A 22,205-nucleotide genomic window follows, 5' to 3' on the forward strand; every position below is an offset into this window, starting at 1 on the left:
GGAGGGCAACTTATTGGGTGGGACATCAGGCTAGGGGCTGCATAACAAAAATCAATCTGCATTACAGTGCACGATAACCACGATTGGAAAGATCCTCTGAGAACTGTATTTAGAAGCTTTCCAGTTCAACCTTTGGGAACCCCTGACTTAGATGCTGAATTTTTGTGAGAAATAGAATTGATCTTTTTTTCCCCCCCCCCTTCAAAGACACACTTCTGAATGACTTTTTTTTTAATGTGATGACTACTGGGCTCTGTCTCATGCAAGGAGGAGGCTGACTAGGCAAGAGCAGACATGCCGACCTTTCAATTTATAATGTACTTGCAAACTCATATAAACTCAGAACAGGCAATAGTCTGTACTGAGAAGGTTTTCTGCTCTAGAAGCAGCTTACGTTGTATTAGGGGGGATCGGAGGGGGCTCTGAATGTTTAAGTCTTTGATAGATCTTTTAAGTTTATTTTCATAGTATGAAGTTTTGGGGTGGTAATGATGTAATGATAACTTTCAGTGTTCTCTAGAATATTGCTCTCATTACGGTCTTGTTGAGATACTAGCACGACATGGCTCTCTGTGCCCCACACATACATATAGAGGAATGATTTCTGCCTTGTCTTTACACTGGAACCTGGTGATGGAGGAGTGACAATCGCTGAGACAAAGGACATCAGCCTCCCATTCACATCTCTTCAAGCAGAGGCCACAATTGTAAATCACCCTTTATAGACTCTCAGAAGATTGGAGCATACAACTAAGCCAGTCAGACAATAGCTCAATCACAGTAGAGCAAGTTAAAGCTTTTAAGATGTGAGGCACTATTGGTATTATGCACTCCCCCACCAATCCCGCTTACACATTCTGTGTACGTTTTCAGTGGCCACCCACTCCCAGCTGCACTTATGTTCACAAAATAAGAGATTTTAGCCTCTTGCTCTCCAGTTTGCAGGACAGAAGGCTTGCTCAGCTGGTATGTCTATGTCTGCTATTAAGCAGGGATGCAGCTTACCTAGCTTTAGGCAAATTAACGAAGAACATCTAGCTTAGCCCTTAAGTACAACTAACTCTCAACAGAGAATTCCCAATCTACCTACAGAAACCATCTGAGGAATACATTAAGACTTTTTCAGCAAACCTTTTTTGACTTTTAGTTCAGAGGTTTTGAGGAGAAAAGCCTCCAGTGAAATGAAGAAGCAGACAGATAAAAATCTTTGGAATGTCCTCTAAGAGCTCTGTACAAAGGGAGACCTGGCGTCAGCCCCACGCTCCCCGGAGACCTGGGGGATTCCCACAGAAAGCGAGCTCAGGCTCTGAGCAAACAATCTCTTTTGTCTCAGTTAGTCTGGCAGCCCTGCCAACCGGCATCTTAAGTTTTGGGCAGGAAAACACACGTTGGGTCATTCGCTCGGTCATGTGATAGTGCCTGTGTTTGGCAGACTGGGTGACAAAGAGCACGGTGCTCTGCTTTAGCTACAGCTCCTTTTTTAAAAGGGCTCCTTTTAATAGCGGGCATGGCTGGATGGCAAAAACCGGGCTGTAGTGGAACAACCTCCTTTTTGCTCCCTGCTCCCTCATGGCAGGTGTAGCTGGTCAAGAAATCATGGCTCATGCTGCCCAGCGTACCTGCCATGCCTGCCCACTGAACAGAAGAAAAGTGGCTGCCTTCTGCTGCAAAATGCAAGAGATCCAGGTTACGCTGTGGGTGGAAAATGAGGCCAAAGCCTCATGCGATGATCTCAAGTTCACTGCATGCAGTTTGACAGGTCCAGTAACAGAGTCAGAGCTCCCACCAAGGTGTCTGGTCCATATGAAATAGAAAGGCCCTAGAAACATCACTTGCTTTTACCTAAAAGCTGAAGATCAGATAGTGAGATGTACTGCAAAACTACACAAGGGACACAAATGCAGCAGTGTTTCTACACTGCAACCAGCCAAAGAGGCTAGATGTGGTGTGTGGTCTGTTTAAGAAATGCAGCCCCGCTGTTTTCCGCGTTTTATCTCATTCTGATCATGAGCTAAACAATGCAGTCAGGCTATTGTTCTCACCACATGGTAAGTAACTAGCTGCATGTAAACAAAACAATTAAGCTCCATAAGGAATTGCTTGCCATTCAAAACTGAACTAAAAGTTAAAATTTGTTCCTGGAATCCAAATATGGTAAGTTAGCTGAACGTTAACTAACTGACAACTATGGGATTATTTGCTGAATAGCGAGGTAAGTGTAAGAGCCAGCACACATTGGAAAAATCACCTTTCTTCCTCTTCACCTCCATCAGTAACCACTCCAAGCCCCTTGTGGTCTCACTGCTAGCTCTCTCTTGCTGCGCATTACCTTAGCGTAACAAATTCAAGATAATGGGCACAACAGAGAGATGAACTCCATATGCTGGCACAGCTGGCTCTAAAACCCTCCTTCTTCAGTTGCAAAAACACCAGGCTCTATCACTGCCCCTTAAGGAGAACACCTTTGAGTTGTTAACCTCTTATGACATTTGACATTTGGACAACTCATTAGCGGATAGCATAACACACAAATACACACCAACTCATCATTTTCTTATTAACCGTATTCCTGCTGCATCAAAAAAGCCCTAATCAAAATCAGACGGTCAGCTTGCTAGAGAAAATACAGATGAAGACAGACTTCCCGCCCAAACGTGTACAAGATTAAAAGTCTGGACCCTGTAAAACCATCTCCCCTCCCTGACAAAGCCTCCCAACCCCCCACTGCTATTTTGTGTACAGGCATAGCTCTGCAGGCTGAATATTCCTATTTTAAATAATCACAGAATGTAGGATTCTTGAATATACAAGGCATAAAAAAATATAAAAGAAGAAAATATTGCTAAATCATGTTATGAGAGGGTAAATAAAGGCAAAAGCAAAAGGCTATGCATTCTGTCATCACATCTGCTGGAAAATCCACTTTCATACTTTGAATGTGCATGTTTTGCTTCTTTGCAAGGATTTAGCAGTTAGCCATGATGAGAAACGTGCAGATCACTGCCTGGTGTCACTGAAGCAGGCATAAAGCTGGGGCTGGCGGGAGGAGAGCAGGAAACCCAGGAGCAGCAGAGGAGCAAAGACATAACAGGGTGTGGGCTGGGGATGGAGGCAGAGAGGTCACAAGAAACCAAGGGAACGGAAAGAATCTGGAAGCTAGTGGTCATTTCCAGAGCAAGTTCAAAAGTTTCATAAGGGAGATTAGCGAGTTAAGCCCACAGTCCCGGTAGATCTTCCCATTCTCATTAGTCAAACTCTCCCAATCAACTTTGCGACTTCGTGTCTGTGCTTGTGCTGCCTAGAAAAATCCCAGCCTTCTGCTGAATTTAACAGATACATTGTAAGTCATGGAATAGCCAAAGGTTACAAAAACAAAATAGGCCCCATTTACTGTGGCCCTGCAACACTCACATTTCTCCATCTCTGATGAAAGGTAAAAGACACAATTTTGCACAAAAGACTGACAAAGACAGCTGCAGGAAGGGTGAAATGGCCTGTTACAGTGGTATTACCCAAATGACATAGAGCAAGGGGAGAGCGGGACATATATCGTGGAGAACGTCTGCACAGGTTGTTAACAGAAGCAGTGCAACTTCCACAAGAGACAGAAGCCAGAACACCTCGGTTTGCTTGTTTCTCTAAATCTGGCTGCCAAATGGTGGGAGAGGAGGGCGGTAAGGGTGAGAATAGCCTTTCATTTCTTCCTGAGCTTCCCCTCGGATTGCAGATGTTACCGTCTATCAGATTATTACCACCTACTTCCTTTATTATTTGCAAATGCTTTTGGTCACATATTCAAAGGTGCCCACATACGCTGGAGGATCACTAGGCATCCTAAATACGAGGCGACAGAGCCAGGAACACATGGAAAAAAAGTCAACTGTTCTTGAATCAGCTCAGTCCCTAATGTATTCACCTTTTGCCTTCTGCAGTGAATCCCTCACCCAGCAGAGATAAAAAGATCTATAGGCCCTCTCAGGAGCAGGGTGGGATATGCTGGGAGGGGATCTGGGCCTGGACCAAGGCTTTTTTGGTGGCACTCAGGCACCGGGAGCATGTCAGATTAACTCAGAAGAATCAAAAAAAATTGTGGAGGGCTGGACTCCAAAGCTAGGAGGTGAGGGGAGTAGAATTGGGACAGCTCATAATATAGTAGCCGGCTTCTAGACTCAGCGAGACTGGTGTCCAGAGTAAGGTTCTGTCCCTCTTGCAGCCTGTCCCTCTTGCAGCAGGAAGAACAGATGTGGTCTTCCATTTTGTTATAAAGGGATGTTTGCAATATTAGGATTAATCACGGTGAAGCACCTGAGACTGGAAAGGAAAAGGAAGAGTTGCTTCCAGCCCCATGCTAAAGATGAGATGCCAAAGCTCATTTCTCACCGCACTGAAGTTTTCACCTAATGGACACAGCTACTTTCAACCAACTGTGCTTGTCCTTTGGACAGTTCTACCATCCCTCCGAGTACAACATTTCAGAGAAAACTGCAGCAGGATCCCAGGTGTATGGCACTCAGTATGCATTCCCCAAAAGGAGCAAATGTGGTAGAGGCATCAGGTTTGCCCTTATTTTTTATTTAAGCATTATATTTCTCTGCTTGCTCTAAACTCTGCACCCTCTCAGTCTCTTAACCTGTATGTTCTGCCCTTTCCTGCCTTGCCTTCAACTCTTCATAGCTCTCCTACTCTTCACTAAAGCAAGCCTTCCTTCCTGCATGTTATTTCCCCTCTACCATAATAAAAATCATAGCACTAATCTGATTTCACAGGTGTGCCACAGCTGATTTTGTGTTCCGTGCTCTTTTCCCTGCATTGGCATGGTCCACAAGCTCTCTGGGACAAGGCCTAGTCAGCATTTGAACAGTACTTAGTAAAACAGCACCTAAAAACTAGTCTGGCCCTTCTGCATGTCCATAATACATACACTTAACAACACTAGCTAGGTTGGTTAATTGGTTTCCTACAGGGCCCTCATCCTGCTTTATTTTAAAATTTGAGATCAATACATTGCTGCTGCGTCTTCCCCCAGTATTATACCTAATGCAATTTTCATCCAGGTCACTGTCGCTGACTTTAAAGGCAGTTGACAAATTCCACCTCAGACCCCAGGCAAGGGGCAGAACTCCTGCTGTGACTTCTGGGAAAATTCTTTCTAGGTACAGAGCAAAAGGTCTCCGAATTTGACTCTTTAAAAAGACAGCGCAAAGTGCCCACCCAGCCCTTGCCAGTGTAACTCTCAGGGCTTGGTAAGCACTTGTATACCGTGGTGCCGAGCATGGCAGTAAAACCTAGACAGATTGTTTAAACAGGCTAGGACGCGGGCATCCTGTTTCTCACGGCACCTTCCGCCTAACATGCGACTGCTGCCAAACACTACAGTACAGATTTCCAACTGTGCCTTAAGATGTAGCTGACAAATATCCAAAAAAAAAAGGAATAAAAATATTTATATCCTAAACATGTTGACTGGGTAACCAAGATTGTAACTGGGTTTCTGTTATGTCTGCTTACCAACATGCAGGCTGAAGCAGACATAAATGTTTAGAGTAGCTGCTGTTGTGCGTGCACACATACCCACTGCCGTGCCTGGCAGGAGCACAGCGACTCCTGGGCAGGACGAGGGCAGCCCCTTTATGCTTAAAAGAAGGTGATCACCCAGCTCAGTCAGTAAACACCGAGTTTTCTCAGCCACCTGAAGCTAGTCATTCTCTCACTATATGCAAACATCATGCACAGCTACCGGCACAACTCTGTGTTCTTCTTGATCTGCTGAGTGCTAGGTGTCCCCCGATCAGGACCACAGTAATGCCTTTGACCACCTTTAATAACTGATTTTATGGACCCAATTTACTTTCTCAGATAAGATAATTGTCTCATACTTAAATAAAACTACCACAGGCTAAAATGGTCAGTCAAGGGTGAGATTTGTTACTTTTAAGCAAGAGTCCTCAATTCTACTCCTGCCCAGTCCTCACTGCAAGCCTGAAGAAGTCCATCTTTTCACACCACAGTCGCCAACTGCTTTCCCCTCAATGCCTGTATGCTAGAAGCCATTTCTAAATTGTGCTGTTAATGTGAAAAACTAATCATCTGTTACCTAAGTACTCTGTGTCATATTTGGCCCAAACCAGCACTCATATTTAAAGGCCTGTACCTATAATGACTCAGTATTTTAAGGGTGTATTAGTTTTTAAAATTTACTTTTGAACTGAAGATGTCATGACCAGACGCCTCTGAGCGTAAACATCCCACCTACCTATGTCTCAAATGATGTTTTTCAAAACTGTCCATAATGACAAGTGAAACTCTGAAACCTGTAGAAAGTTTGCAACGTTTCAGTGCCAGAGAAAGTAACTTCTGTGCTTGCACTTTGGTGAGTAACCATAGGAGAGAACCATCCACTTCAAGATACCAGTTACCTGCTAAGGGACATTTTCTTCAGGTAGCACTTTAAAGAATATTATCATCTAACTTTAGGGGAGCTCAAATATTTAAAAATATTTTCCCAGTAGAAGTTAAGCACAACAGCCCTGTGTCAGGAAAGCCCATGAGTAATTCTATGACTTCTCTCACAGGAAAGTTTTGAAACTGAGGCATTGGGTCAGATTTCAGATGCCCTCACTGTATTTTCCAGCCCAACTACATACTCCTATACTGATATATAGTAAGGGAGGAGACCTGTTTCAAAGCTCCTAATATCTGAATCCCTTCTGAAATTTGTCCTCCTAGTAGATGCACCTCAGATACATCTTTTTTGTAAATTTCTGTATTAAGAAATCGCACCATAAAATAAAGACAACTTGAAATCTATTGATCTGTTATAAAAAGACTCTGTAACAACCAAAAAACCAAAGTGCCACTAATTATCTATGCACTTCTTCTGGCTATTTCTTGTAGTTTTATCATCACCACGTTTTCCTTTTTTTCCTCCCCATGGGTTTTCTCCCCTTTCCTTGCTGCCTGAGAGACACAAACAAACAAAGGATTTGCCCAACTAGCCATGCAAATATAGCAGTGAAAGATTATATGCTTGAAGGACTCCAAAAGTACTATCTAGAGAAGAAAAAACAGTTTTTTTTTCTCCCAAGAAGTCACAGCCATTATTTGCAACAGTGATGCACAAAAAATGTTAAGGCAGATGTACAAATTTTAAGTTGACAAAGTGCCTTAGTCTGTAATATCTGAGGAGTGTTACAGTGAACGTTAGAGCATTTTGATATGGGGCACAGGATTGGTTGACACTAGTTTCATTGCCCAATGTGGCATATTTTTCATATTATGTAATGCTTACTGTATGTATTGTAATGATACATAGCTGAAAACCATCAGCAAAGGCTTTCACAAGGGAGCACGCAAAGAAATGTGATACAATGATAAAGAGACAGCATTTGATTGTTTTTCCTTATACTCTTCTCTACCTTTCGGTGGCTGTTAAATCGGCATGTTATGATCAGATCTCTGAACCTCACCTGCCAATTTTATGAAGCTGTTTGTCAGACCAAATTTAGAAACCAGCTGCTGGGAGAAGAGCTACCGTCTCCTCACTGAAGGAAGGTCACTACATGAAGCAGGGGGGGAGGTCTGTGCCCGTTCGCTTCACGTTGTTACATGCTGCGCAAGTACCGTGCTTTGCAGGACGACTTCTTTCAGCACATGCAGATTCCAAACTGGTTAGGAAAGAGGGTAGCTAGCTGGAGCGATTACAGGGAAACTATCAAAATATGAAACCATATTAGGTGCCCTTCTATAAACTATGTCTAATTTAAAGTTTATGTGTCATCAGGGCAGGCTTGCAGAAATCCTCATGAATGCAGTGCAATCAAGCTTTTAATAAAACTAGTCAGACGCTTTCATCACCAAAGCCAAAATTTCATTAGGAACCTTTCTCTGGTTACTCTGTTTAACTTTCTACATTTACAGAACCCTGTCAAAATTACCTCTTAAAAGATCTGAAACAGAATTAACCGATACCTTCCAGGGGGCTATTTGTCACCAAGAAAAAGTGTACAAATCTGGATAGTTTAGGTTATTCATATCTTATTTCTTCTCTGTCGAGAAGCTTCAGTGTACCTGAGTACTACAGTACTGTGCTGATGACGACAAACATGAAAAAGAATTGCTTCCAATCGCAACCCTCAGATACTGTAATGGTATTAAATACTCATTTAATTATTAAAAAGAGGGCAATGCTAATGAGAGTTCATAAAGTAAACAGTTTTATGTCTCAGAATCCCATGTGTCACTCAAAGACCACAGAGGTCTAAGAATCCACACCAACTGGAATTTTAATAGGCTAAACAGGTTCAATTATTAAAAATTAATGTAAAATTATATGACTGAGCATGACTTCAAAGCAGCTGGCTCTACAGTTACTCCACCAGTTTGTTCATAAACCTATTTCCTGGCCAAATACTCTAAATTCAATACAATATCATTATGAACTGCTGAGTCGCATGTAAAAGTCTGCCTATCACTTCTTTGAAATACCACAATGAAGAGATGCTTACTCTAACCTCAATGGGCAATACATAATATGGGAACCCCTATAATTCCAAGACGAAATCACCACAGCTGCTCTCAAAATACTGTATTTTAAGATTTAATCACTCATATTTGGGAGAATAAAATGCTTGCATCTTGCAAAGGGAGGGAAAGGCAGCTCAACTATGCTCATTCTTAAAAACAAATATTGCCACGTAACAGAACAAAGAAATCTTCCAGCTGCGTATCCTGAAAGAAGCATTCAGCTGCAAGCCCCAGGTAATTTGGGCACCTGGCCACTTTTCACAGAGCAGAAGGATACGAAGTGGGCAAGGCATAGACCAAAGTCCCAGGAAGCTCCACATTGTCCCGTACAACGGAAAAGGGATAAAACCTAGAAGAAAACCACTGGGTAAGAGCAGGCCCACATGCTCAGTGGTTTCAGATGACTCCTCTCCTTGGTTTGCCTCTTCAGGGCCGTGTGGGCCACAAGAAAGGCAAGTTCTTTCAAGGGAACTCGGTGAAGCCATTCAAACAATAAAGGTAGCAACAAAGTTGACACAGAAACAAATATGAGAGAGGGACATGAGAGAAGAGGAGTCAGAAAAAAGGAGGCAAGGTTGAGGCTGCAGGACAGTAAGAGATCCAAAAAAAGAAATGCTGGCATATGAGCATCATGCTGCGCAGTGAAAGCAAAGAGGGAAAACTGGCTTTTGCTCTCCACTGAAATAGAAAAGCAATCAAGCTCAAAGGAAGAATTGGGTGAAAGAATAAAACTGTCATTACAATATTAACTTTGCTGATTTAAACTCCTTCAAAACAGTCAAAATCGGTATTTAAGATAAGAAGTGCACAGGAAACACATGCTCTTCATCTGGCAGTCAATATTTAGAGACCTGGCAGGATAAAATGAGAGAATTCTCTCCTTGCGCAAATGCAAGTAAACCAGGTGGAAACGAGGAAAAAGCTTAAGATGTTCTAAGTATAAAGGATGCAGAGCTTCCATTGCATGTAGGCATCTAAAATGGGTGTCCAAAGATATGTCTAAGCTAGAAATACTGCAGTAATAGTATTAAGGTACTCTAAGAAGGTCAGGTAGAGGCAGCAGCTCTGCTGTGACTATAAAGAACACAGTGCAAACTTATTAACCCATAATTTAGCAACCTTATGAGTAATCCCACTCTGGCAACAGCAACTTACTCACTGTAGCAAAAAAGCAATCTAAGAGCACAGGGCACCTAATGCGCTGGGGGATGAAGGAGATCGCTCCATTCCTATGAGGATGTGTCAAAGTGGAGACAGCTCCAAGTTCGGCAGAATCAGAAAACTGCATCTCCGCAGTTCAGTGCGTGAAGTTTAACAACAAACATCAAGGATAAGCCTGAGGCAGAGCTCTGCATACCTGATCTCCACTTGTAGAAGGACCGAAAAAAAAAAAATTTTTTTTGATACAAAGTTGTTGCTGAATATACAGGATACAGTAACCCTGAGCTACAAAATCATTCCCTGATTTTCTCATTTCCCAGTCACAAGCCAATTAGACCTCGGGCTTGCACCCTAATTATCTTTGTCATAGTTTCTGCAACCTCTATTTTTCTTCCAGGGTAAAAATGATACCTACCCAGGCATAAAAACAGTATCATGATTTCAAGTGAAATTAGTACCATTAAAAACACTGGATCAATGCAATTCAGTCCCAAAGTCATTTGTTCTTTACGTTCACTCAGTTCTCCTCCAAGCAAACAGGCAATGCCAGCACGATGGATCTGACAGCATGGAAAGCCATATAGCGGGAACTCATCTTACAACTACCAGCTTCATCTCAAGCACGAGACCGAATCTTACACATCTTTACACAACAGTAACTACTTTAAGTTATGACAAATTCACGCTGGACTTCAACTCTAACAAGGGCATGACATATCCTTATTTATATGAAGCCCCTGCTTAATGCCTTACCATGTCTAACTGCTATAATACAGATAGGAATTGAATGTGTGTAACCTAATATCTGGATAAATTATGCCTGTGTACAAAATGCAGTTAGCATCCCGTTTACACTGCAAACTAAAACAGTGTGGTCAGACAGTGCAGACTTTTTGCTGTGCTTGTCGTTTAGATAACTCAGGTAAATAGAGATTGGATTTATGACTGAAAATAGATCAAATATAGCCAAAGAGTTTAGGAAAAAAATACTAAATGTAGACAGGAGAACTAAAGAGCTAAGACCACCACATGATATGGATGTAATTTGTGCTATGGAAGCCTAGAAAGAATTGATTGGTCAAGCTTTTTGTGGTTTTTGCACAGGCTTTTATGGCGTGGAAGATATTTCACTAAACACTATGCCCATGTCCTAAGCGATTACAGAGACATTCTCAAAGTTACTGGAGGACAAAGCTGATAGAAGGTTGAATCATGACCCCAAGATCTCCCCAAATGGACAATGTGGTGCAATTCCTGTCCAGCATTCACATCTTAACCGAAAAAAAAAAGGGGGGGGTGGGGCAAAAACCCTGTACCAGAACATAAGGAATACTACAACAGATGTTACAACAGATTAAATCAAAACGTCATTTGAGATGCATGTGTTCCGCAAGGTAGAGAGGGAGGGAATGAAACAATCAGCCTCGGGGTGAACTCATATGTTTCTTCTGACTTTAGTCCATGAAGTCTCGCATCTTCTTATAGTCTCCACACTCTAGGCAGTTTCCTTCAACTATAAAGTAAACAACTAGCAACTCACCACAAGAATTATTTGGGCCTCTAGCTATTTGTGTTTTAACATACAATTAAAACGTTGAACTGAGGTGAATTTAAAAACAGATAATTTACCCTGTGCATGACGTGGCGCCTGGTCAAATATGAAGCATACTGGGGAGGAGTTTTACCTTCCAATATAAATGCTTGGTCTGCACAGGAATTCAGACTCCAAGCCTAAGTATCTTAGAAAGCTATTCAAATTACATATGAAAGACATTTTATACTTTTCTATCGGGGGGCTGAAAAAGTGCCAGTGAACTACTGCAGTGTTCTGCCTTTTGAGGACTACACATTGCAATCATGTTAGAAATGTGGCAACTGATTTTAGTAAAAGTCCTTGAAGTTTAACTCCATAATGAATTAGACTGAAAGAATGTATATTTTTTAAATACCAACACAGACACCCTTAGTAGTTTCAAAAGGGATGAAGAGCTTGCTCCTGTAGCTTGCTCCTGAGCTGCTACGCTGCAACTCAGAAACATCTAACTGAAAGCATAAAGTAATTTTTAAAATTTGATGTTAAGAAATGGAGTTTTTGTATTTTTAATTGTTTCTTAATTAGAGAATAGACTATAGTGCCTTTGTGGTTTATAATATTACATAATATAAATAGCATTCATTTTAATGATTGCCTAAGTGCAAATTTAAACAATTAACTAGTGTATCATCTCAAATATTATCATGTCCAATGAAAACAATTTATTTTAAGTATAATGATAGTAGTAAAGCCTTAAGAATCTTTAAGAAATGCAAGAAATCAAATTTAAACCAGGTGGTGATACATTAATTCTAGAGTGTCTTGATTCTGCGGGTATGTATTAAGACCTAACAGATGGATTAAAAAGATAAGAGATCAAATCTTCACCTAACTTGGGCTTAAAAAAAAACCAAAAACAACAAAAAAGGAATGTATGAGGAAAACTCGTGGGAGCGCAGGAAAAGATGTGGATAGGCTGGCTGACTTTCGTGCGAATGTATCCCTCCAAATTCAGCTTTCAGGAATCTTGTCCACCAAGGAGCGCTCTCCCTTTCTGCTTCCCCACTTTTACCAAACATTGATGGCGTAGAGGCAGGACAGGGAGAGACAAGAAAGATCCTAGAGAAGGAAGCTTCCAACCATATGCTATTCCAGTTTCTACTGTCATATAGTAATTTTTTAAAACTTTATTTAATATAGGTCATATCAAATACCATTAACGGCCCCACTAGCCTCAAAATCTCTCAGTCAACATACGTTCCCTCCTGCTTTCAGTGAGAGCATGCACAATCCCAGTGCGTTACCTGTAAGCCAGAAATCGTCTTTCTCTCTCTCGTTCTAAAGGACTCTTGTATTTCTCTTCTGTATTTATGCACCTTTTCCTATTTTTCGTTACGGTTAGAGCATTTTCCTTGACTAAAAATAAAAATTGACAGTAGACTTTCCTCTTCTGCTCCAGCTATGCACTGAAAAACGTAGCTTTATCCATTATGTGCCCATTCAAATTACACAAAATAAAGGACCAGGTATTCTGCCACTGGCATAAATGAAAGCTCAGCTATTGTAACATTCACTTGTTCTCCAGGAGGAAGTTGTAGAGGCATCACCTTCATATTAAGCAAGCAAAGTTTGGGATTTGGAGGGGAGAAAAAAAGAAAGGGAGGGGGGAAAAAATATATATGTACTCAGGACAGAGAGACCACAACTGAAGGGAGACAGACAGGTAGAAAGACATGCGGCAACAGTGAGCTGTTGAAAGAAACAACCCATGGGAGAGCACCAGCTCTGGGATTAATTCCCATGAAAGTTTCCAGAACACATCCATGTTTGCTCTGAAAACTTGACAGGTATATGGGAATTATGAACAGACAGAATGCGACCAAAACAGCTGCTTATTTAAATAAGCGATCAGGACAGATAAGAGTGAAACACCTGCTGATTAAAATGATATGGGCAGGTTTCTCCAGTATGAAGAGTATTGCAACCGTAAAGAAAAAAAAAAAATAAGAGCTGAACCACAGAGGTGCTGGACTTTATTCTAAATATCTGAGAGGGCAAAAAAGACAAGAGGACAGAGCTATTGCAGCAGCTGGGGTTGGAAAGCAAAGCAGAACTGTGATAGTTTGATTCTAGTTCTGCATGTGCAGCACACTGAATTGACTGAAAATAGTTAAGCAGTCATGCCTGTTGTGTTCTGCAGATAAGCATCAGGCAAAGGTTTTATGCTGGCTGCCAGCATTAGAACAGTTTTGAGACGTTTCAGAAGATTATGCGGTTCCAGCAGACTACTACTTTTTTTTTTTAAACTAATGGGTGCTTTTAATAGATATTGAGTACAGTCAGGCTTTGTTCAAGAAAGTGCTGCTTATTCTGAAATAAGCAGGATGCAGACAAAATACTTCATCAGACCACTGCCTCCTAACATGAGCTTTATCTAAGAGCAGTAGGCTGTCGTTTAACGATTGCTTTAAGTAAATCCAACTGGAAGACAAGTCAGAAGGATCCACTCAAAAGAGTAAAAGTTCTTAGCTAAACAGGCATGACTCAAGTGACATTAAATGGAGAATTGTGCCAGATCAAAGCATTTCCTCAAAAGCTTGTACCAGGAGTCTGAGTTGTGAATATCATCTGCCCCCAGTAAGACTGGAGCCTCTAGCAAAAGTGATGAGGGAACCTACTGTTTGCCCTCAATCACCTGCAGAGAGGATCCTCACCTGAGGAGGACACCATCCCCATGTACAAGGGGACAATTCAAAGCACTAAGGAAGGTGAGCTGATATTTTTGGCCCAGTGGATACCCAATATAACCAATACCTGTTATGATGATGGTCTGTGTAATTAGGAAAACTATGAAAGCGGTGCATTCACTCTGTGAGTGACGACAACTGCACGCCTTCAGGATTCCAACCCAAATTGGATAAAAGCACCCAGAAAACTGATATGAGATCACCACAAGACCAGTAGTAGCCATGAGCTGCAGAAATCATGGATCGTTTCTTTTTGGTTTTTGGTTCCTTTTTTGTTAAAAATCAAAAAAAAAAAAAACTACTGACTCACTAGCTCTACAAATCCTACACCCTACAAGGGTGTGTAATCATTCTCGGCCAGTCCATCACATCTCAGTCAGTTGAGAAGGCTTCAGTTTTTAAAGGGAAATTGTGATTTTCATAGCATTTTCTTCTGACAGTGAAATAAGCCATTTAAATGTCTCCACTTTTATTACATGGTCCAGTACACCAAGCAGTCTGAACACAGGGATTAGATAAATAGAAATATTTTTGTTATGACCTAATTTAAGGATCTTAAAAATAATATGTCTACTTCAAAAACTGCAAGGCATCAAAAGGCTTAAAATATTATGGAGACATGAGAGTGCAAGAGATCTGGCAAGTATTGATACAGTAACATTTAACTTGAATGAGAAACAGGAGGCCTTCAGAGACACATGGTTACCATTCACATAAATTTATGACTAGGGCAGTTTTGTTACTGTAATACTCTTTGTACCAGGAGCCATATGCAATGGCTCTTTTATGTACAATGTCCATTTATGCCATATTTGGGAAAATTATGGAAAGGTTTGAATTTGGAATTCACTGGCTGCCAGTACAACATAAAAGATGAAGGTAGTACGGCTTCTGCTCTTTGTAAACGAAATCAGCAGCACTCAGAGAAAGTATCGTGCAGCTTTTACAAATTTCACAATAAGTGATGGAGAAAACGGTTAGGAGACAAAAGTAGACTTACCTCACCCAATACACAATTAACATCAGTCTAATACAGTTCAAACTACGTGAGACATACCTTTAAGAAAGGCTCCTAAAGTTTCCATCAAATTAATGAATGTACTTCTTTGACTACCCTAAAAGTTTATTTGTGCATTTTCGCTAGCACTGAAATTTCATTAGCATTACAGCCTGTTCTAAAGGACACCTTTGATAAGCCACTTCTGATCATACAGTCAATAATTTGCTAGTTCCTTGAACAAGTAATTTAAAAGGAACAGTACAAAACACAGTCTTGCAGAGCACATACACACAGTCTTCTGTATGACAATTCTCTCATTAGATTTACAGTTCATGCTATCTTCCATATTACATTCCTTCTTACAGAGGTACTTAAACATCATAAGAGTGTGAGTAATAAAACCCCAAATTATAAATAGTAACGACTTCTCCTTATCAGGCAGTAAGTGTCCAGGATCCCAAATACGGTGAGGCAATTCGTAAAAATAACGAGTCGCAGAAAAAAATATCCTAACTCTTATCAACAAACTGGTTTTCAAGAGGGTTTCTGTCTATACCTGTACACCATGGTCACATTGTTGAAATATGGTAGCAAGAACTCCTCAGTCACGTGATGTTCAACTCGGCCCTTTGATTCTTGGGTATGATGCCTGACCTTCTCAAATCATTCTCTACCCTCTTGCTTGCCAGGTTCATGTCTCCTCCTAGAAGTATTTATTTCAAGAGGGGGGAAATCAAAATTCTAAGTTTGAGCGTGTAGTAAGCATCGCTGCCCTGATCCTAACTCAAGCTTGCTCTGCCTCTCACTGCTCCTTTAAATTGCTTATTTGTCACCTCCTGCACTCCCCCGCTGTCTTTCTGAGGGTATTTACTCAGCCCAATACAGCACTGCAAATTGGTGAACTAGGGATTGGCTTCTAGCATATCTATACAAATGCAGCACACACGCATAGCATACCCAAGCACAGTGCTAGCCCACTTACATTTCCAGTGCCCAGACAAGCTTGTTCAAAACCAGGTGAGGTATTTTTGCGTGGCTCTGCACTGCACTCGAGTCAGGCTCTCTAAAGAAGAAATCATCTTTCTGTTGTTTGTCTAAAGCACCTTGTTTAGCATCAGGGCTGGTAAGTGAGGCTCCTGGGCACTGCAGGAATAAAAATAATAAACAATAGAAACAGGTTCCTCTTGTATATTCCTGAAAACCTCAAGTACACTTAGTTAGCTGCTAAGATAAATGGTTTCCCATTTCTTCTGATAAAACAGGATTGTGGTTCTCTATAATGAAACAACACACAAAAGGAAACACAATAGAACAGTTCCCCAGAAGGCCCTAAACAGGGGACAGAGCCCAGTCCAACAAATAGGAGAACGCCAATGTGAAATATAGGCAAGAAAATTGCACGCTTTAATAGCTCATTGTCATTTCATTACAGCCGTGCTGCCAGATCCAAAAGCAGCAAGGCCACAGCTGAGGTTAAACCTGGTCAAAAGCTTTGTGAAATAAAAAGGTTCTTTGCAGTATGATGGTTTATTAAGCCAGAAATATTTTATCCTGTGAGTTGGTGAAGCCTCAAAAGCATAAGAGAATCATTGCAACAAAGGAAAAGAAATCACTTACAAGTAACACGCTTCTGCCCCCAGCTTCCCTGACCATTCCTTAATTGAGAATACGCCTTTCCCTACATCAGTCTATCTAAAAAGTTTATTTGGACAATAATAGTACATTTTCCAAAGGGAACATCTTGTTTCGCTTCTTTGTTTGTTTGTTTAAAAAAAAAAAAAGACAGTAAAAAAAATAAAATAATTTCCATTCAGAAGAAGCATTCTTGGCAGGAAAAAAAAAAATTCAGTACCTCATGCACACAGCAGAAAGACTGTTCGGTGTTTCACCCTGCTGGAATGTTTTACAAAAATCACTCACATACCCATACGGAATAAAAATGTCACAGCAATTCTCAACATTTCACCTATATTCTATAAATACCTCACTTAGGAGGCTATGTAAATTTTGTGCTCAGTTCTTTAACCTGTTTGGTCATTAAATATTTTAAAGGCAATTTTCAGATTAGGGCATAAAATGCATTCCATTTAAAGGACATGGATTATCATAAAGGAAAATAAAGGAAAGGAAAGGGTTAAAAAGCTGCGTGTGTAACACAATGTTTTCAGAATTTCGCACAAGATTTACGTACCTAAATCCCATGGAATTTCAATTGCACTGAGAAGCCCAGTACCACCTCGCTGCTGTCCCCATTCTAGTTAGGCTAAGTGCCTGGAAATACCCTTGACACTTTAGCTACAGACTCCTAAGCAGGGTTTTACCTTATTCAGAGAAAATACTCTGTCACTGACAATCCCTGCTGGTGTTTTACAATAAGCCCAATGTGTATTGGGATACAGCATTTTCTAAGTAACTGTGTGTTACAAACAACACAAACACACATCATGATTTGTCTTATCCATTTTCCTCGTGGGTCTCATTACCACAGCTCAATCCCTGGTCAAAGTCACAAAAGGGGAAACAAACCATCTCTGAAGTCAATGGATTTGTAGATATTTAAGGGCTTATTTTTCAGTAAGTAAGAGTTTAATATGAAATTGGTCAGTCAAATATTAAAAAGAAATTACCTGGCCAGCTCTCAACACAATGTGGAGCTGCCTGCTTTTTTCCACTAGCATCTGTGAGGCTGGGAAGACAGAACTTCAGGAAGTTCTGTAACACTGCCACTTAAGACATCACCCCAAACCTTTAACAGTAGCTTGAGCACATTGTAAACTGACTGCCGATGAGCGCAGCACACTAAAATTGGACTACAGTCAGTATTCATTATAAGGGCAGGGCAGCATAACAACATTGCGCCACCTGCACCTTGCACCACCTACCTCTAAATAAAGCTATGTTCCAGATTTTTTAATTCAAGTTCCATAATAGAAGAGGGAGGTAGCATCACGCTTACAGAGATGACTGCACATTAGGATAAAGGCTTGCAGAATTTTGATTCAGTGCCACTGAAATAAGCACAATGCTGCATGGGAAACTCTCTTACTGTGCTTATAATAGCTCATAATATACTCAGAAATGCAACAAACCAGAAAAAAAACTCAGCATAATTTAGAATGCTCATACATGTCAAATAATGCACACTGTGCTTTATAATTTTTTGCTCTTCTATAAACATTGGTGGTATTTCAACATTTAAGCAAAAAGTCTGCTCTGATTTATTTGCAGATTAAGCTGTATTTTTATGCTAAATGCTCAACTGCTCTTCACCCTACAGACCAAATCATGACATTTGTTCATATATGGTTATTCTGTTAGTTAGAAGCTCTCTCCTTCTGCCTGGAGTTTTATTAATAACTCATTGCCATGGTATCACAGCATCTTAAGGAAAATAAAACAGGCAGATAGTTGCTAGGTTCTCCAACCATATCCTTATCTCCTTGTCCTTTAAGCATAAAAGAGAATACTTCTTGAGGAAGAGTTGGAGGAATAGTTTTGGTCTTATTTTATTGCCACTCTTGAAAGCAAGGCTAAGGCTGGAGATGGGCCTTCTGAAAGCTGCAAAATATTGTGGTCATCATTCAAATCCGTCACCCATGACACAGTTCTCTGCACCAGCACTTATATGAAAAAAGAAATCTCAGCTGCATAGGGACAAAAACGAAGCAAAAGGGAAGAGGGTGAAGGAATGTGATGCTTGCTTCAAGCCTCCAGTTTAGCCCTCTAGAGAACTGTTCAGTCACACCACTGTTGTCCCCATGTATAGTCACCTAAAACATGCTCTCTCCGGCTGCACGCTGAACCCTTCCCAAGGGAAGGGGCAGGCTCTGGAATCAGCACATGGCAGAGACCTCCTCTCGCTCAGTCCCACAGCCTCACGTTGTAGATATGCCTGATAGGAGTAGCAGGAACCAGGGAATCGTTTGAAGACAGGACCTCTACCCAGAAGATTCTCAGCAGTTTCTCAGAAATATTTCCAAAGTTAATCAAGTTTGAGAGATCAAACCCTTTGCTTGTAACGCAAGTGAAAGGAAAGCCCGTCCACTTTCAGTACAGATGGAGAGAGTCTCCCCATGCCTCTCCTAGGTCTAGGCTCTAGAAGTAATAAGCAGAGCCACATGTACTTGTAAACATTAACTCCTTCAATAAGTGAGGCAGGATTAAAAAAAAAAATGCTCTAACATTGTCAGAAGACGACGTCGAAGGATCAAGCTTAAATACGGTAAAACACATAAGGCAGACAGAGCTTGTTTGCGGGCCACATCTCCTTTCAAAAAGCATGTACTGCAACATTGCTCATGTTCCATTGTTTGTGCACTATTATTCCAGGAAAGAACGGGACAGTAAAAGGAAATACATAACAATAGCATAAAGTTTGGAGACTACAAGAGCATGCTTCCTATTTACAAATAATTGCAGTCTCGGCTAAATTCATTCTGAGGCCAAAGAGTGCTGCAATCAGAAGTCACACCTTCAGTTGTTAGCTAGTCTGCTGAAGCGCCTAATGAGAAAGAAAACTTTAAGCTAGTAACAGGAAGAGATATCCATGTTTACGGATTATCCAGTCTGCCATCTGGAGTGCAGCAGCTTGTTACACCATTCCTCCCCTTCCCTTCCTCCTGTTCAGATGAGAAAGTGAGCAGGGTTACAAAGAGAACACAGGAACTGGCAGATTCACCTCCTGCATCATCCGCTTAAGCTGCCAGCACCCTCTACTTTCTTCACGTGTAAGGTTAAGCAAAAAGATGGTGCAGCTCAAGGAGTAGAAAAGACAAGAAGCAGCAGCAAATTGCCTTCCCAGCTAAAGAACGGGCATAGCATGCAACATCACAAGCAGCAGGCCTGCCCCAGTCTCCCTGGGGACTGTGTGGCAGCTCAAGAGACTTTGCTCTCAGAAGGACTTTCGCTCCTGGGTGGTTGTTTATTCAATATTTTAGAAGGAAGGACACTGCCCTTTACCACGTCTTTGTCTTACTCATGTTACCAAATACTAAAGCAGAAGTGTTTAAGCGGAAGTCTATCATCTCCATGTAGCATACAATGCTGTATTTTGCTTTCTTAGGTGGCCTCATTCTTAATTTCTTAATAGTTACAAGAGATGTTAAAGACACAAAATGGGCAACACAGCGCCTATAAGTGCAGAAGGGGACCATTCCCCTTGTCTTTCAGCCGCTTGGTTGATTAACACAAGCCACAACGAGCCAGCAGTCCTTTTTCTTTTTGCTAGGTAGTTGTAGTTCTCACAAGGTACGACTCCTGCAACATTAAGTTGTGTGCAACTTAGGGTAAGAAAGAAACAAGAGGCCAAGGTAAAAAAAAAAAAAAAATCCCTGGAAACATTAAAAAATGTCACCCTATTTTACCCCTGTCTGTCAGGCCGGGTGCATTTTGTCTCTCTCTGTACCCAGAACATATACAACTCCTTCTATTTTCTAGAACTGCAATTGTTGATTGATGAGTCATCTTTCCTGTAAATTTATTTTTTAAGTGATTTTGGCATTGTTCCTTGAAATTCCGCTCTAGCTATGTAATGGAAATTTTGACCTCACACTCTGGTTTCTTTAACATCACAGATACAGAGATTATGAGTTTAAGAAGACCAGGCAGTTGAAGAAAGGATATAATGAAGAAATGTGTAGTTTAAAAAGAAAGCAAGCTGTACTGAATAAACCATCAAGTAAATATTTAGCCGTATGGCCAATAGGTTATGTTCATAATGATAATAGCAACTCATTTATTATAATTAAGAATATATTCTGGGGGGGGGGGCAGGGGGGGTGCTTTCCTCTTTCCCCTCTAGTAGTTGGTCATTTGGCCAAAGTTGTTTGCAAGTTAAGCTTTACATAAATCAAAGTTCAGTCTATTTTTCTAATTAACATTTCCCCATATTACAGTTTCAAAAAAACATTACAATTAGCAGTCAGAAAACAAAAGAGTAAATCAGGAGACAGGAGAAAGAAACCAAAAGCACCAAATCATTCATCCGCAAGATGGGATTATTGCATAGGGTAGCATAACATTTTTCAATTTGTAATCAGCAAGATAAAGGTTTTTTTAGCCTCCGTTCTTTTGCCATATGGGGGCAATATGGAAAGTAAATAGTAGCCAAAATTTCTCAGCTATGCTAAGTTGAGAACATACGAGGCCAAGCTTGGAATTCTGCATTGCCTTAGTGTCACAAGAAGGTTTGGATGGATCAAAACCAAATACAATCAAAACCAAATACATTTATGAACTACCCTGATTATATAAGATGTGACAGTATGTTACTTAACAATTAGAGCAATCCAGTCTGCATTCAGCTAGTAAAAAACAAAAATAAAAAACAGGGCGTTCAGGAAAAGGCAGATGCATCTTGCACCCACTAGAGCCTCTGACCAGTGATCATAAGCAGCCAAGGAGAAATCAAAGTAAGCTAAATCTAAGGAGCAACACAACCATGACTCATGAGGGCTGAGCCTATTTAAAACAAATTGACATTCATGTCTATCTTCCAAACGGTAACTGGGATAGCCAAGGGACATGACAACACGATCTGGAAGTTATGCATACCTGGAAAAATTTTAAACAAGATGTCTCAAGTGAGAATACCACTATGGTCTCTGGTAATTCTTCATGGTTGTGCCAAGGGGCATCCCATTATCTCCCATCCATGTTTTGCTTACACCAAACAGTTTTCATTCAGGCCAACCAAAGGAGAAAGAACACGTGCCAATGACCTCCACCGATGCTCCAACCACAGTGCAGCCGACAGTACTCTCTTCACAGATTTCAGTTAGGTATTGACTAACTTAAATGACCAATTTAAGCCATGAAGAATGCAACAAGTTAGAAACTTTGAAGAGACTCACTGCCCTTCATCATCAGTGTAGCACCCTGATGGAAAATAATGAGTAAAATAGTGTTGACTGCGCACGCTAGGATCTGCGCTTGTGTTGCCAGCACCTCGGAGTGCTTAGCAACTGTTCTAAAACATGCAAGAACGTTTGTCCTCAGTCTGTTGCTACGATGACATGAGGTACCATGACTCATACAGGTGAGACACCTAACTGATAAGGTTTCAGAAACCTTTGTGATAAGACACTACTTTAAAAAAAAAAAAATGCATAAATCAGATTTCCAGGTTTTGTCATAAACTTAAAGGAGTCTCCCCTAAAAGACAGCACTTCGGTTAAAAAACAAAAACAACCAGGAAACTGTCAATTATTTTGTTCATTTTTCTTTTCCAATCTCAGCAACG

At 40.9% G+C, this 22,205-nt stretch overlaps 2 protein-coding genes across 13 annotated transcripts in view; one reads left to right on the forward strand and one right to left on the reverse strand.

The window, feature by feature from the left end:
- CMSS1 (cms1 ribosomal small subunit homolog) overlaps positions 1 to 22,205 on the reverse strand; it is a 250,534-nt gene that overhangs the window by 82,926 nt on the left and 145,403 nt on the right. The gene's annotated exons all lie outside the window — the stretch shown is intronic.
- The window catches only part of FILIP1L (filamin A interacting protein 1 like), a 215,544-nt gene that overhangs the window by 49,523 nt on the left and 143,816 nt on the right, over positions 1 to 22,205 (forward strand). The gene's annotated exons all lie outside the window — the stretch shown is intronic.

This window comes from Struthio camelus, chromosome 1 (genome assembly GCF_040807025.1).
Source record: "Struthio camelus isolate bStrCam1 chromosome 1, bStrCam1.hap1, whole genome shotgun sequence".
In the NCBI taxonomy this organism is placed as follows: Eukaryota; Metazoa; Chordata; class Aves; order Struthioniformes; family Struthionidae; genus Struthio; species Struthio camelus.